The following is an 11,502-nucleotide window of genomic DNA, read 5'->3' on the forward strand; positions in this document are numbered from 1 at the left end:
CGAATCTCGCAGCACCGCGAAAAATATTCGTATCATCCGAAATTCGTATGAACCAATTCACAGACCAAAAATTTAGCACTAAAAAAGTTTTCCTTCGTTTCTTTTCTTACTTTTGCGTAAAATATCCGTGGTGTGTTTCTGTTTTTTTTTTTTTTAACCTCCATGCCGCCGAGCAGTCCTTTCTGAAGCGCGTGAAACTTCGCACTCGCCTCCTCGCGTTTGCGGCGCCCAAGCCCATAGGTCGGCAAACTCACTCACGAGTGCACTCACACACACCCCACTCACCACTCATGAGTGAGTGTTGAGTGAGCCATCGTTGTGGGCTGGTCAGTGCGAGTGAGTGCGAGTTCCACTCGCGGTCAGCCCCACTCACCACTCGCGAGTGCGAGTTCCACTCGCGGCGAGCCCCGCTCGCCACTCGCGAGTGCCATTCGCGGTGAGCCCCACTCACCACTCGTGTGCGAGTGCTCTCACCACTCACGAGTGCGAGTGCACTCATTACTCGCAAGTAGTGAGCCCCGCTCGCCACTCGCGAGCGGCGGGTGCTCTCGCGCGATGTGCGGTGCTTACCGCTGTGAGCGCCGACCCTTGAGCTTCTACTCGTGTTGGCTATTCTTCGCAGTAGCCGCTCGCTGTGGTGGTCCACCACAGCGAGCGGCTCCTGCGAAGAATAGCTCGAGGGTCGGCGCTCACAGCGCGGTAAGCACCGCACATCGCGCGAGTGCACCCGCCGCTCGCGAGTGGCGAGCGGGGCTCACTACTTGCGAGTGGTGAGAGCACTCGCACTCGTGAGTGGGGCTCACCGCGAGTGAGTGCGAGTGGTGACGACGAGTGGTGAGCGCGGGTGAGTGCGAGTGGTGAGGACGGAGTGGTGAGCGTGAGCGCGCGTGAGTGCGAGTAGTGAGAGCGGAGTGGCGGGCGTGAGTGCGAGTGGTGATGGCGGAGGGGCGAGCGTGAGTGTGAGTGAGAGCGAGTGGTGAGGGCGGAGTGGCGCGTGAGTGCGAGTGAGTGCTTTATAACTCTGCAGCGGCTTTTCAAGATCAAAGGGATTTTGTGTTCATCCGCAACCAATGGCGTCTCGCCGTTTGTGTGACGCCTGCGACGTACGTTTGAAAGGAGAACTACTTCCAATATGGCCGCGCTCGCTTCCCCACCGCTGCTGCGCTGTCGAGCGACAACGAGGTTGCCCAGAACCAACAGCTCTGTAGGCGATTTGTGTTACGAATGTGCTGTAGTGCATCAAGAAGCCGCTTATCGTCACCTGTCCCGTGTGTGTCTTGCCGCGTCGTGGTTTGTACGTACGTGAGGAAATCGTGGCGGCACTGGTGGGCTGTTCTACGTACTCGGAACGTCGTCAACGAACTCGATCTGAGAACGGCAAAGCGACGAAGCTGCATCTGTTGCTGGTGTGATTGTGGAAATTGTGTCGGTGTAACGCAACCTTTGTGACGAAATAACGCGATTTGCTTTCGTCTACGGCAGTAGCGGTGACAAGTTGCAAGCGTTTTCGTTTGTTGCTGTGAGCGTAGGCTGCGCCCGATGTTGAGCGCAGGCCTACGTGGTGTCCGTCCGGCCCGACGCGGATCGTGCAAACGTGTGCGGCGTGTTTTTTTGCCGGATACGGCCGCTCGTACAGCCGAACACGTTATTAAGACGATTGCCAAATCTTACAATTTAGGTATCTTTCCTTGCCGATTCGCGCATTGCTTTAGCCTGCCGGGGTACGAACGGAGCAGCGGTGTGGCGTTTTTTTTTTTTTTTTTTTTTCCCTGTCGTAAACATGTGTGATTAAACCATTATTGCAGAGGCTCGCGAAGAAGTAAACGTTCGTGCACAATTATCCGAGACTGGGTTGGGTAGCTTTAAGAAAATCGGTATGAACCTGCCTTGCTGCGAGAGACGGGTGCCTATGGCGTTCTGTTTGTGCCAATGGGCAATTATCGAACATACAAAAGTATGAACGAGTGCGAGTATTGTTGAGGTAATCAAATGTGGTTGCGTTTCGTTTCTTGGCTCATTGGTTGGTCGTAATCATCAGTAGCATTTTTGAAACGTATAAGAGGGCTAAATAAACATCGAAACTGCATGATTGGTGGATTTTGAACCACGTCGTTGAAGGAAGCCAGAAATGTGTGGCCCCGCAACATGACCACGTAGTTTTTTATACATTGCCAAAAATACACACGCGCGCAGCTTTTTATTATGCCTGCTAAGCTTATTAGTGCGTATGTTCCCATCGCTACACTAAGTGGCATCAGAGAAACTGACTATGCATGTACTGAGGCTGCGTATTTCGTGTGCAGTGTGGAATTTCTCATAAGTGTCGTGAGCTGTTAAAGTTGTTTTGAAATAGCTGAATGCGTTTAGTAGGAATGAACCAATAGTTTATCTTCCCTTTATTTTCATGCAGTTTGTGTGATGGGCTTTATGAGTTATAAAAATTTGTCTATTGCAGCTGTGTTTCATAGTGATGGCTGTAGTTTAATGATTGCATTTTGGTGCTTGTGCAGTTTAAGTTTCAACAAAAGGGTTACAGTGTATTGGCAGACATTCAGATTTCCAGTGTCTCTGTCATGATAGACTGTTATTATACAGAGTGGAGGACATGTTTGAGCGTCTTATCATGGAGCATACTTTAATTTAGATTCAACACCGCTTCCCACTTTTAGATGTTTTTATTGTTCCAGCAACTGTGGAGAGCCTTCAAACAGTGACTGAAGGTGGTTCAGGTTGCAGAGCTGCAGTAATAATTGCTAACACTTGTGTATCAGGTAGAAATGAGGTATGTCACCCCTTCAGAATGCTATGTTCATACTTTTCAAGCATGCACTGTTGATTCTGGTTATACAGCTGCAAGAATAATAGAAAGCAGTTATGCGGCATATAAAAATGGTTCAACTTCAGGCCTCCAGAGTGTCATGTCGCTACTTTCTGTGCGTTCTGTTGCTTCCAGCTGGTTCAGACGCAGTAAAAATTGGAAAAACGTACTCAGCAGGTCGCAACGATTTTAGGTCACTTCTTCAAGATGCTATGTAACTCATTGCAAGGTTGAACTGTTCCTTCTGACTAGAAAGCTATGGTAAGAAGTGAAAGCTCTAATAAAATTCGTTGGAATGTGTTTATGCCAGGCCTTCAATCTGTGATGTCGCTGCTTTTTATGCACACATTGTAGCTTCTAGCCATGAAGTTGTGGTGAGGGTTGAAGACACTTACATAGTACGTTAGAATAAATTCATGCCACACTTTCAGGCTATGAAATCGCTGCTTCTCTCGCACACACGTTGTAGTTTGTGGCCATGAAGTTGTGGTGAGAGTTGAAGATGCTTATGTAGTACGTTAGAATGAATTCATGCCACACCTTCACGCTGTGAAGTCACTGCTTTTCACGTACACACTGTTGCTTTTGGCTTTAACGCTGCATTAGGCATTGAAAACACTGGTGCAGCAAATAAAAATGGATCCAATGTCAGGCTTTCAGGCTGCCACTTTGCTGCTGCTGGCTGGAAAGAGTGGTAAGAATAGAAAATGCTTGTGCAGTAGCCCATGACACCTTGACAAGGGGCAGTGAGAATTAAATATTTCTTCTCCCTGTTCCAGTTTGGTGCTCTGATTGGTTGCAGAAGTGGATAAAATGGAAATGCTTGCATGGAGATATCGGCACATTTTTAAATAATTCACTTAGATCTCACGTCCATACTCATATCATTGGGCCTGTTGAGTGTGGTTGTCTAAATAGGTGCAGTAAGAATTGAGTGCACTTGTATAGCTGTTCGTTCAGGTTTCGTATGGGGCAGTCAGTGTTCGACGTCACTGTTTGGTGTACATAGGGGAAGATTATTGGCTTCGGGAAGATTATCAGAAATTAAAATGCTTCAACAAAAGCTTGACATGACATAGCTGCAAAGCAACTACATGTTGAACCGAATATTTTCTTTATGTATGCTATATCAAAAGCCTAATCAACAATAAAAATATCTTCACGGTAGGCTGCTGCACATCAGTGTAAAACCAATGAAAGTTGAATGTAGCACAACTCGGAAACGAACTTCGGACGGATGCATTTGTAGGTCACTATTCGTTTTTTTTTTTCATAAAAGCTCGCAACATAATTTTTTTAGGCGGCTGCTAGTGCTTAAGGGTGTTTTTCTATCAATTTTCACTGCCAGTTTGGGTTCTCTGCGTTATCATTCCACTGTAAACTGCGCGGTGGTGATATGACACTAAAGAAACGCCGGCAGCTCTTTTATTACATCGCCGGGAAACACCTCGGAAATGGTCGCCTGGATTGAAAGCATGACACTGTATACTGTCAATCTAACCAACTGACGTAGAGCGTCTTGCCACTCGCGTGTCTCGTGAAGTAGAAATGCTTAGTCTTGTAACGTTTCACATCCCGCAGTTCTCTGCTCGCGCCATACGGTGTTGTCGTCTCGTTGAAGCGGAATAAAATAACGCTTGTTTCTTCGCACCAACAGCTGATTTCGCAAGGCAGGACACCTTATGCGGCATCGCGACCTCCACGGTTGCGTGCGTCGCCGCGATAGGTGCTTGCACTGCGTCACTACGTTCGAAACAGTCACATAGAACAATGCGTGGCCCGTTGATATCGCGGCCGATTTCTGAAAGACACCGATGAATTTTCGCCGCTGGTTTCCTTTTCACCCTGGGCTTACACAGTCCGTGCACTGCATCCAGCCATTGCGGCGACGAACCGCCCCTTTCTTCCACCCTGCGTTTACGACGCTTGATTTAGCGGTGATGATGGCTGTAGGAGACATTGTACCGACTACATTTCTTGACAATGATTGCACACGCGAAGTGAAGAAATAGTCGAACTGCGACGAGCCCGACAAAATATAACGACGACCATTATGTTGATTATGTTTCTCCAAGCAGACGACGGCTAAGCGACGTGCAGCGGTCGAAATTCGAACTATTCAGACCCAAAAAATCGTGTGCGCGTTGTTTATATGTTTATTTCTGTTGTCTAACAGTAAGACAGAAAAACAATCACAGATAGCTTTGATTTAAGCATAAAATACACCGGAAATAGTTTCTATCAAGAATAATCTTTGTTTTAGTGAGTAATTTTTTTTTCTCCTGAGCCAGTTTTCAATGAGGATGACTTTTTCTTTTTCCTGTGAAAATCATTCATTCTTCGGAATGAAACATATATAAACGACATCATAATCAGATGGTTATACTGTCAGCCGCTCATATTAGTAATCATGGGTATAAACAGCTGCAATATAACGAACTATTTTTTCTAACCGCGGAGAGTCAGCTAGCGGCCAAACAACGCTTGTGGGCGGAGCTGCATTCTTACCCTGTCATCAACTATAGTATAAATATATTTTTTTCAGTGAGTGTGAGTGAGTGGCATCCAAGTTTCGAACCTACTCGATCGGAAAATGACGCGCTACGCGCGGGGCAGTGAGAAAGATCCAGGCACCCTACGCCAATGAGGAGGCGCGCGCCTCATGGCGGCAGTTTCGAACACGACCGGCTTTATAATTTTTTATAAAGCCGGTCGTGGTTTCGAAGCACTCGGGCATCGCCACCTGTCGATGGCTCGAGATAGCGGGCTGGCTTCGCCCAAGACGTTTAGGCTTACCGCCGCGGCAGATAATTTAATGGGCGCTTTCACTAGCGGCGCGGATAATGTTTTATAGTACCGTTTTCGCCCACGTTATCAGCTCCTTTACCGCGCAAACAACTTCGTGTGTACCTTGAGCGGCATTTTAATGAGCAGTTAGAAGCGGTCGCTCGAGTGCCCCGCCCCGCACCACTTTGCTGCCGAAGCCGCCGTCATATAACCGCAGCCGGCCGTGCCGCGCGCAGCGTACGGTTGGTTCCGCGGCGGCGTCAGCGCGGCTGTGGCGTGTTCGGCGCGATTTCGCGAGCAGAAAACAACAGCCCGGCCGTTTGTGGAGAAAGAGCGACAAAGAGGGGCGAGGAGAGCCCGTACGTCATCGTCGCTTGGTCGCTCGGCAGTCGGGCGCCTCACCGGCTCGTTCGTATCATCCGCCGGGCCGTGCAGGTCCGTTCGTAACAGCCGAAATTTTTCCCATTGCAAACAATGCAATTTCGCCAGGACTTCTCAGAAATTCTTATCATCCCGAAATTCGTATCACCCAGAATCGTACACTGTAATTCTCTTTACCACCATCTAGCGATAGCGTGTCTGCGTGGAGAGCAAGCAATGCTCGACTCTTGCCTATTGTATATAGCCAGTTGTCACAAAGGCTACACTGATGAAAGTGCTGTGGAGCAGCCTAGGAGACGACACTCACCCCAACATGCGACATTCACATGTTCTTATCATCGCAATTTTGTCCGTCCTCTGGCAAAAGCCACGAGGGAATCAAGTACTGTCTAGTCCATCGACGTACCGGCCAGACCCAGGCATCTTAAAGGGACACTGAAGTGATTTGTAAACATTGTGAGCGCAAATTGTAGTCTGGAGTCTGTAGGCCATGTTTCGACCGCTCTTGCTGCGTTTGCGCGACTTCATTCACCTTTTAGAAAATTAGGCTATATTTGAGGAGGGACTGTTAACAAGCTAGTACGTAAGAAGCCATTCAATGAGCTAACAGCAAGACGTAAAGTTGAAGAATTCAGGATCGCGCTGCAGAACCGATATTTAGCTCTTACCGAGGAAGCAGAGTTTACGACACAGGAAGCCAGCAACAATCTTGCACGCATTATCACGGAGTGTGCAGTAGAAGTCGGGGGCACGATGGCTACAGATGCTGATAAACTTTCCCAGGAGACGAAAGATCTAATTAGGAAACGCCAAACATGACAATCTACACCCCAGCTGACAGAATAGAACTAGCGGAGCTTTCGAAGTTAATCAATAAGCGTAAGACAGCTGAAATACGGAAGTATAATATGGAGAGGATCAAATATGCTGTAAAGAACGGAGGCAGCCTGAAAGCAGTGAAGAGGCATTTAGGCGTAGGCGTGGGGAAAAATCAGATGTATGCACTTTAAAGACAAGCAAGGCAATTTCATCACAAATAGGGATAAAATAGTCATAGTAGCTGAGGAGTTCTATAGAGATCTGTACAGCAGCCAGGACATCCAGGATAATTCTGAACGAGAAAGTAGTTCAGAGGAGATAGTCATCCCACCAGTAACGACCGAAGAAGTAAGGAAGGCTTTGAAAGAAATGAAAGGGGGCAAAGCACCTGGTAAGGATCAGATAACAGCAGACCTCTTGAAGGATTGCAGAGAAATTGTACTTGAAAAACTGGCAAACCTGTATACGCAATGCCTATATAATGACCGTAATGGTACCGGAATCTTGGAAGAACGCGAACGTCATCCTAATCCATAACAAAGGTGACATGAAGGACTTGAAAAATTACAGGCCGATCAGCTTATTGTCAGTCGTCTACAAGGTACTTACCAAGGTAATCGCAAACAGAATTTCTGCAACCTTAGATTTCAGTCAACCTAAAGAACAAGCACAGTTCCAAAAGGTTATTCAACAATGGACCATATTCACACGATCAATCAGGCGATAGAGAAGTGCGCTGAGTATTCTGAACCCCTATATATATCTTTCATAGATTATGAGAAAGCATTCCACTCGGTCGAAACCCTAGCAGTCATTCAGGCATTACGGAACCAGGGGGTAGAAGAGCATTAAGTAAAAATAGAAGAGAATATCCACAATGAGTCCACAGCTACTACACGCCAAGGAAGGGCGTCAGACAAGGAGACACAATCTCTCCAATGTTATTCACAGCATGCTTACAAGAAGTATTCAGAACGTTGGATTGGGAACAGGTGGGAGTAAGGGTTAATGGAGAATACCTCAGTAACCTCAGATTTGCTGATGACGTTGCCTTGCTAAGTAACTCGGGGGACGAATTGCAAAGCACGCTTTCCGCACTGGACAAACAGAGTAGAACCCTGGGCCTGAAAATTAATATGCAGAAAACCAATTAAAGTAATGATCAATAATCTCGTGACAGCACAGCGATTTGAATTAGGTGGCGAGGCAGTGGAAGTGGTAAGCAAATATATCTACTTAGGCGAAGTTTTGACCCCAGATCCCAACCATGAGGCAGAGATAATTGGAAGGATCAGAATGGGGTGGGGTGCATTCGGCAGGCATTCTCAGATGATGAATAGCAGCCTACCATTGTCCCTGAAGAAGAAAGTGTATGACAGCTGCATCTTACCAGCACTCACCTACAGGGCAGAAACTTGGAGGCTCACCAAGAGGGTTCAACTTAAATTGAGGATGACAACTCAGTAAGCAATGGAACGGAAGATGATAGGTAACATTAAGGGACAAGAAGAGAGCGGAGTGGGTCAGGGAACAAACTCGTGTTATTAAATACATATTAGTAGAAATTAAGAAGAACAATTGGACGTGGGCAGGGCATGTAATGCGAAGGCAAGATAACCGTTGGTCATTAAGGGTAACATAGTGGATCCCTAGAGAAGGCAAGCATGTCAGGGGGCGGCAGAAAGTTAGATGGGCAGATGAGATCAAGAAGTTTGCGGGGATAAATTGGTCGCAGTTAGCACAGGACCGGGATAATTGGAGATTAATGGGAGACGCCTTTGCCCTGCAGATGGGAAAGATAGGCTGGTGATGATCCACCAGAAAAATCAATTCGAAAATGCTGTCCTCCTCTCTGCATCCTCGCCCATTTTCGGTGGCGTTTTGTATGATATGATGTCAAAAAAATGGCTTGGCTTGACTGCGCTACTGCATGGCTCGCCGACCTTCCGACAGAGTCAGTCAGCCCAGCGTTTAGTCCGCTGGCTGCCGACAGGTTGTCGCAATTCGTTCGCTCAGTGAAACTAAGCCACGACACGTTTGTGAATGGAAGAATGTGCCTTTCTTTACTTTGTTACTTTGTGCACTGTATCAAGCTCCAAGTCCAGGTCGCTCCACACAAGCGCTGCACAAGTGCGCATGCGACACTTCGCTGATTGGTACACTAGTAGGAAAATCTAAGGCCAGTTGAAGGCGGGAGAAGAGTCAGCAAAGTTAACATAGGTACTAAGAAAATAAAATCAACTGAAACCTTTATCGTACCGCATAGAACTAGGGAGCAGGAAGCACTTCTTTATGCTGGGTGAACAAGCACAGCGGTCAGCAGCACGACCACACATCTTCGAATGCTTTTCAGTCTAAGAAATGCAATTGCTAGACATGAGATATTGTGGAAATTCGGGGGACACTTACCGCACCAGCGCTATACAAGAAATAGTCACCTAAGCTGCTTGAAGTGCTAAAACTGAATAAAAATGTAAACTAATTATGCATTATATACTTTACACTTCCAGCACTGGCAGCACTGACACGTGGCCAAGTGGTTAGAAGCAGCAAAAACACCTGCGAAGGAGGTCATAGTAAGACCTCGTTACAAGAGACACTCAAGGGGTCCCGAAAATGTGTCTCTTGTAACCAAGGTCTCCTGTATGCAATGTTGCTAACATGGCGAACAAGGGATAACAAACCAAACTGTCTTCATTCAAACATCTCTTATAACCACGTGTCTCTTGTAACGTACTGTAGTTCTTGTAAGAGCAAAGAGGGTGTCGGGTAACCATTATGGTGGCTTGAAACATACGCAGGGCAGCTTCAGTGGTAGTGAAGAGGATGTTGCACTGATGGTTACTGCCTGAGCAGTAGTGCCGTTTTGCACATCATGGTGGTGTGGGGGCATCATACTTTGCAGCAAAGATCCTACTGCAGTGGTGACGGGGAGGATTGATTGATTGATTGTAGGGTTTAACGCGCCGACGCAACGCAGACGATGAGGCGCGCCGTAGTGGAGGGCTCCGGATTAATTTTGACCACCTGGGGATCTTTAACGTGCGACATGAACTGGCGGGGAAAAATGCACATGAACTGGCGGGGAAAACAGCACGCAAGAGAGCCCACCACAAACGCTATCGCATAGAAGCTGGTTTCATAACGGGAGGGACCCAGGTTAGATTCTGACCACGAAAGGCGTTTTTCTTCCCTGGTTTCTCTTGTTTCATGTGGCGGCAGCATTTTAACTGTCGTGATTAATAATCGCCTTTGTTCTTTTATTACTTCCACCCGCCCAAGCACGTGTGCATTTGCCATCCCGTCTAACAGTAAGGCAGACTGGGAAGGCAAGACGGAATGGTTTTTCCACACTATGGGCGCCTAAAATACTTGTGAAAATTCCTACCTGGCCTTTATTTCTACTAGTTTCACACTGTGTGCCAACACAACCATTTTTCCTTTTCAGTTGTTTGCATATGTTATTGTTCCCCGCTGTTGCTAACCCCATACCCCACAGGCCTTTGGGGTGGCCTAGTGGTTAGGGTGCCAGTTTCACGATGTAAAAGTCCCAGGTTATATTCCCGGGACCTCCCTAACCACATTTTCTTCTTCAGGCACGCACTCTAAACACCTGCTCGTGGGCTCCTTGCATCCTCGCCGCTTGAGCTCGCACTTATTGGCCTAGCATTCTCACCCTCTCCACTTTGCCGATGACGATAGTTTTCTGGTAACACTCCACAACAGAACTAAAAGCTTCAACAGCTCCACTGTTAAAGGGTTTTCAAGGGCTTTCAAAAACCAAAAAAATACATTTTCAAGGACCCTATGTAATGCTTTATCTGGGATTATTTATTGCTGTTTTTGTCAGGCTGTTTGATTTCAAAACGTAGGTAATGTTGTCTGCATCTCCTGCTTTGTCAGCAAAGGTATCTGCTGAAAATATTAAATATGCAACTGTTGCTACCAGCTAGGCCTTTGTTTTTCTCATGTCAATCTCCTCGACAATGCGTCTTTTCAACTGTTCTGCTCCTGCAAGCTGCTCTTTGTCTGAGATTTCAGATTTTGGAATATCTGTTCGCTTTGATATAAGTAATCATTTAGAGGCCCATCAAACAGTACAATGTAACAGTCGCGCATTTCTTACTCTCGTTGCATGCATGATAGAAATGAAAGAAAAAAATGGCCCCAGACCACGACATACATACCATGTAAGTGCACTATTTCTCCCCACAACAGAAGGCCTTCGCCACTTTGCTACCTGGGAACATTTCATTGAAGAGGCCATTTGTGTGCAATTACGAACTTTAGTAGGGGCGAGATGTTAATGCATTTAACCTCCACAAAATCTCTGAATCTGTAACCAATTCGTGCCTCGCACACTATGACTGTGCTGAGACCGCACGACCGGGTATGGCATTCATGCATGGCATCAGTTAAGGAGCTACTACCTCCTGTCTTCATGTTGCCGTGGCTTTTTAGAGCCGACTCTCCCACTGACGAAATGTCAAACATATTCCCACATGGTTTGCATTTGTTGGGTCTGGTCAAACCTGGTCTCTGTACAGCTCTTTGCTGAGGCCCAACTGCTCAGAGGTACCAGGCATGATGAACGTCAACTATGATCCTCTCTGCCATTTGCCACGTAACGGAAAACTCAAAAGGAGCACATGAGGCGAAGTAAACATGCAACGAGCGGGCATCCACAGGTTACGACT

This window comes from Haemaphysalis longicornis, unplaced genomic scaffold (assembly GCF_048455015.1).
Source record: "Haemaphysalis longicornis isolate Haplotype H1 unplaced genomic scaffold, Haemaphysalis longicornis Haplotype H1 scaffold_1, whole genome shotgun sequence".
Classification (NCBI taxonomy): Eukaryota; Metazoa; Arthropoda; class Arachnida; order Ixodida; family Ixodidae; genus Haemaphysalis; species Haemaphysalis longicornis.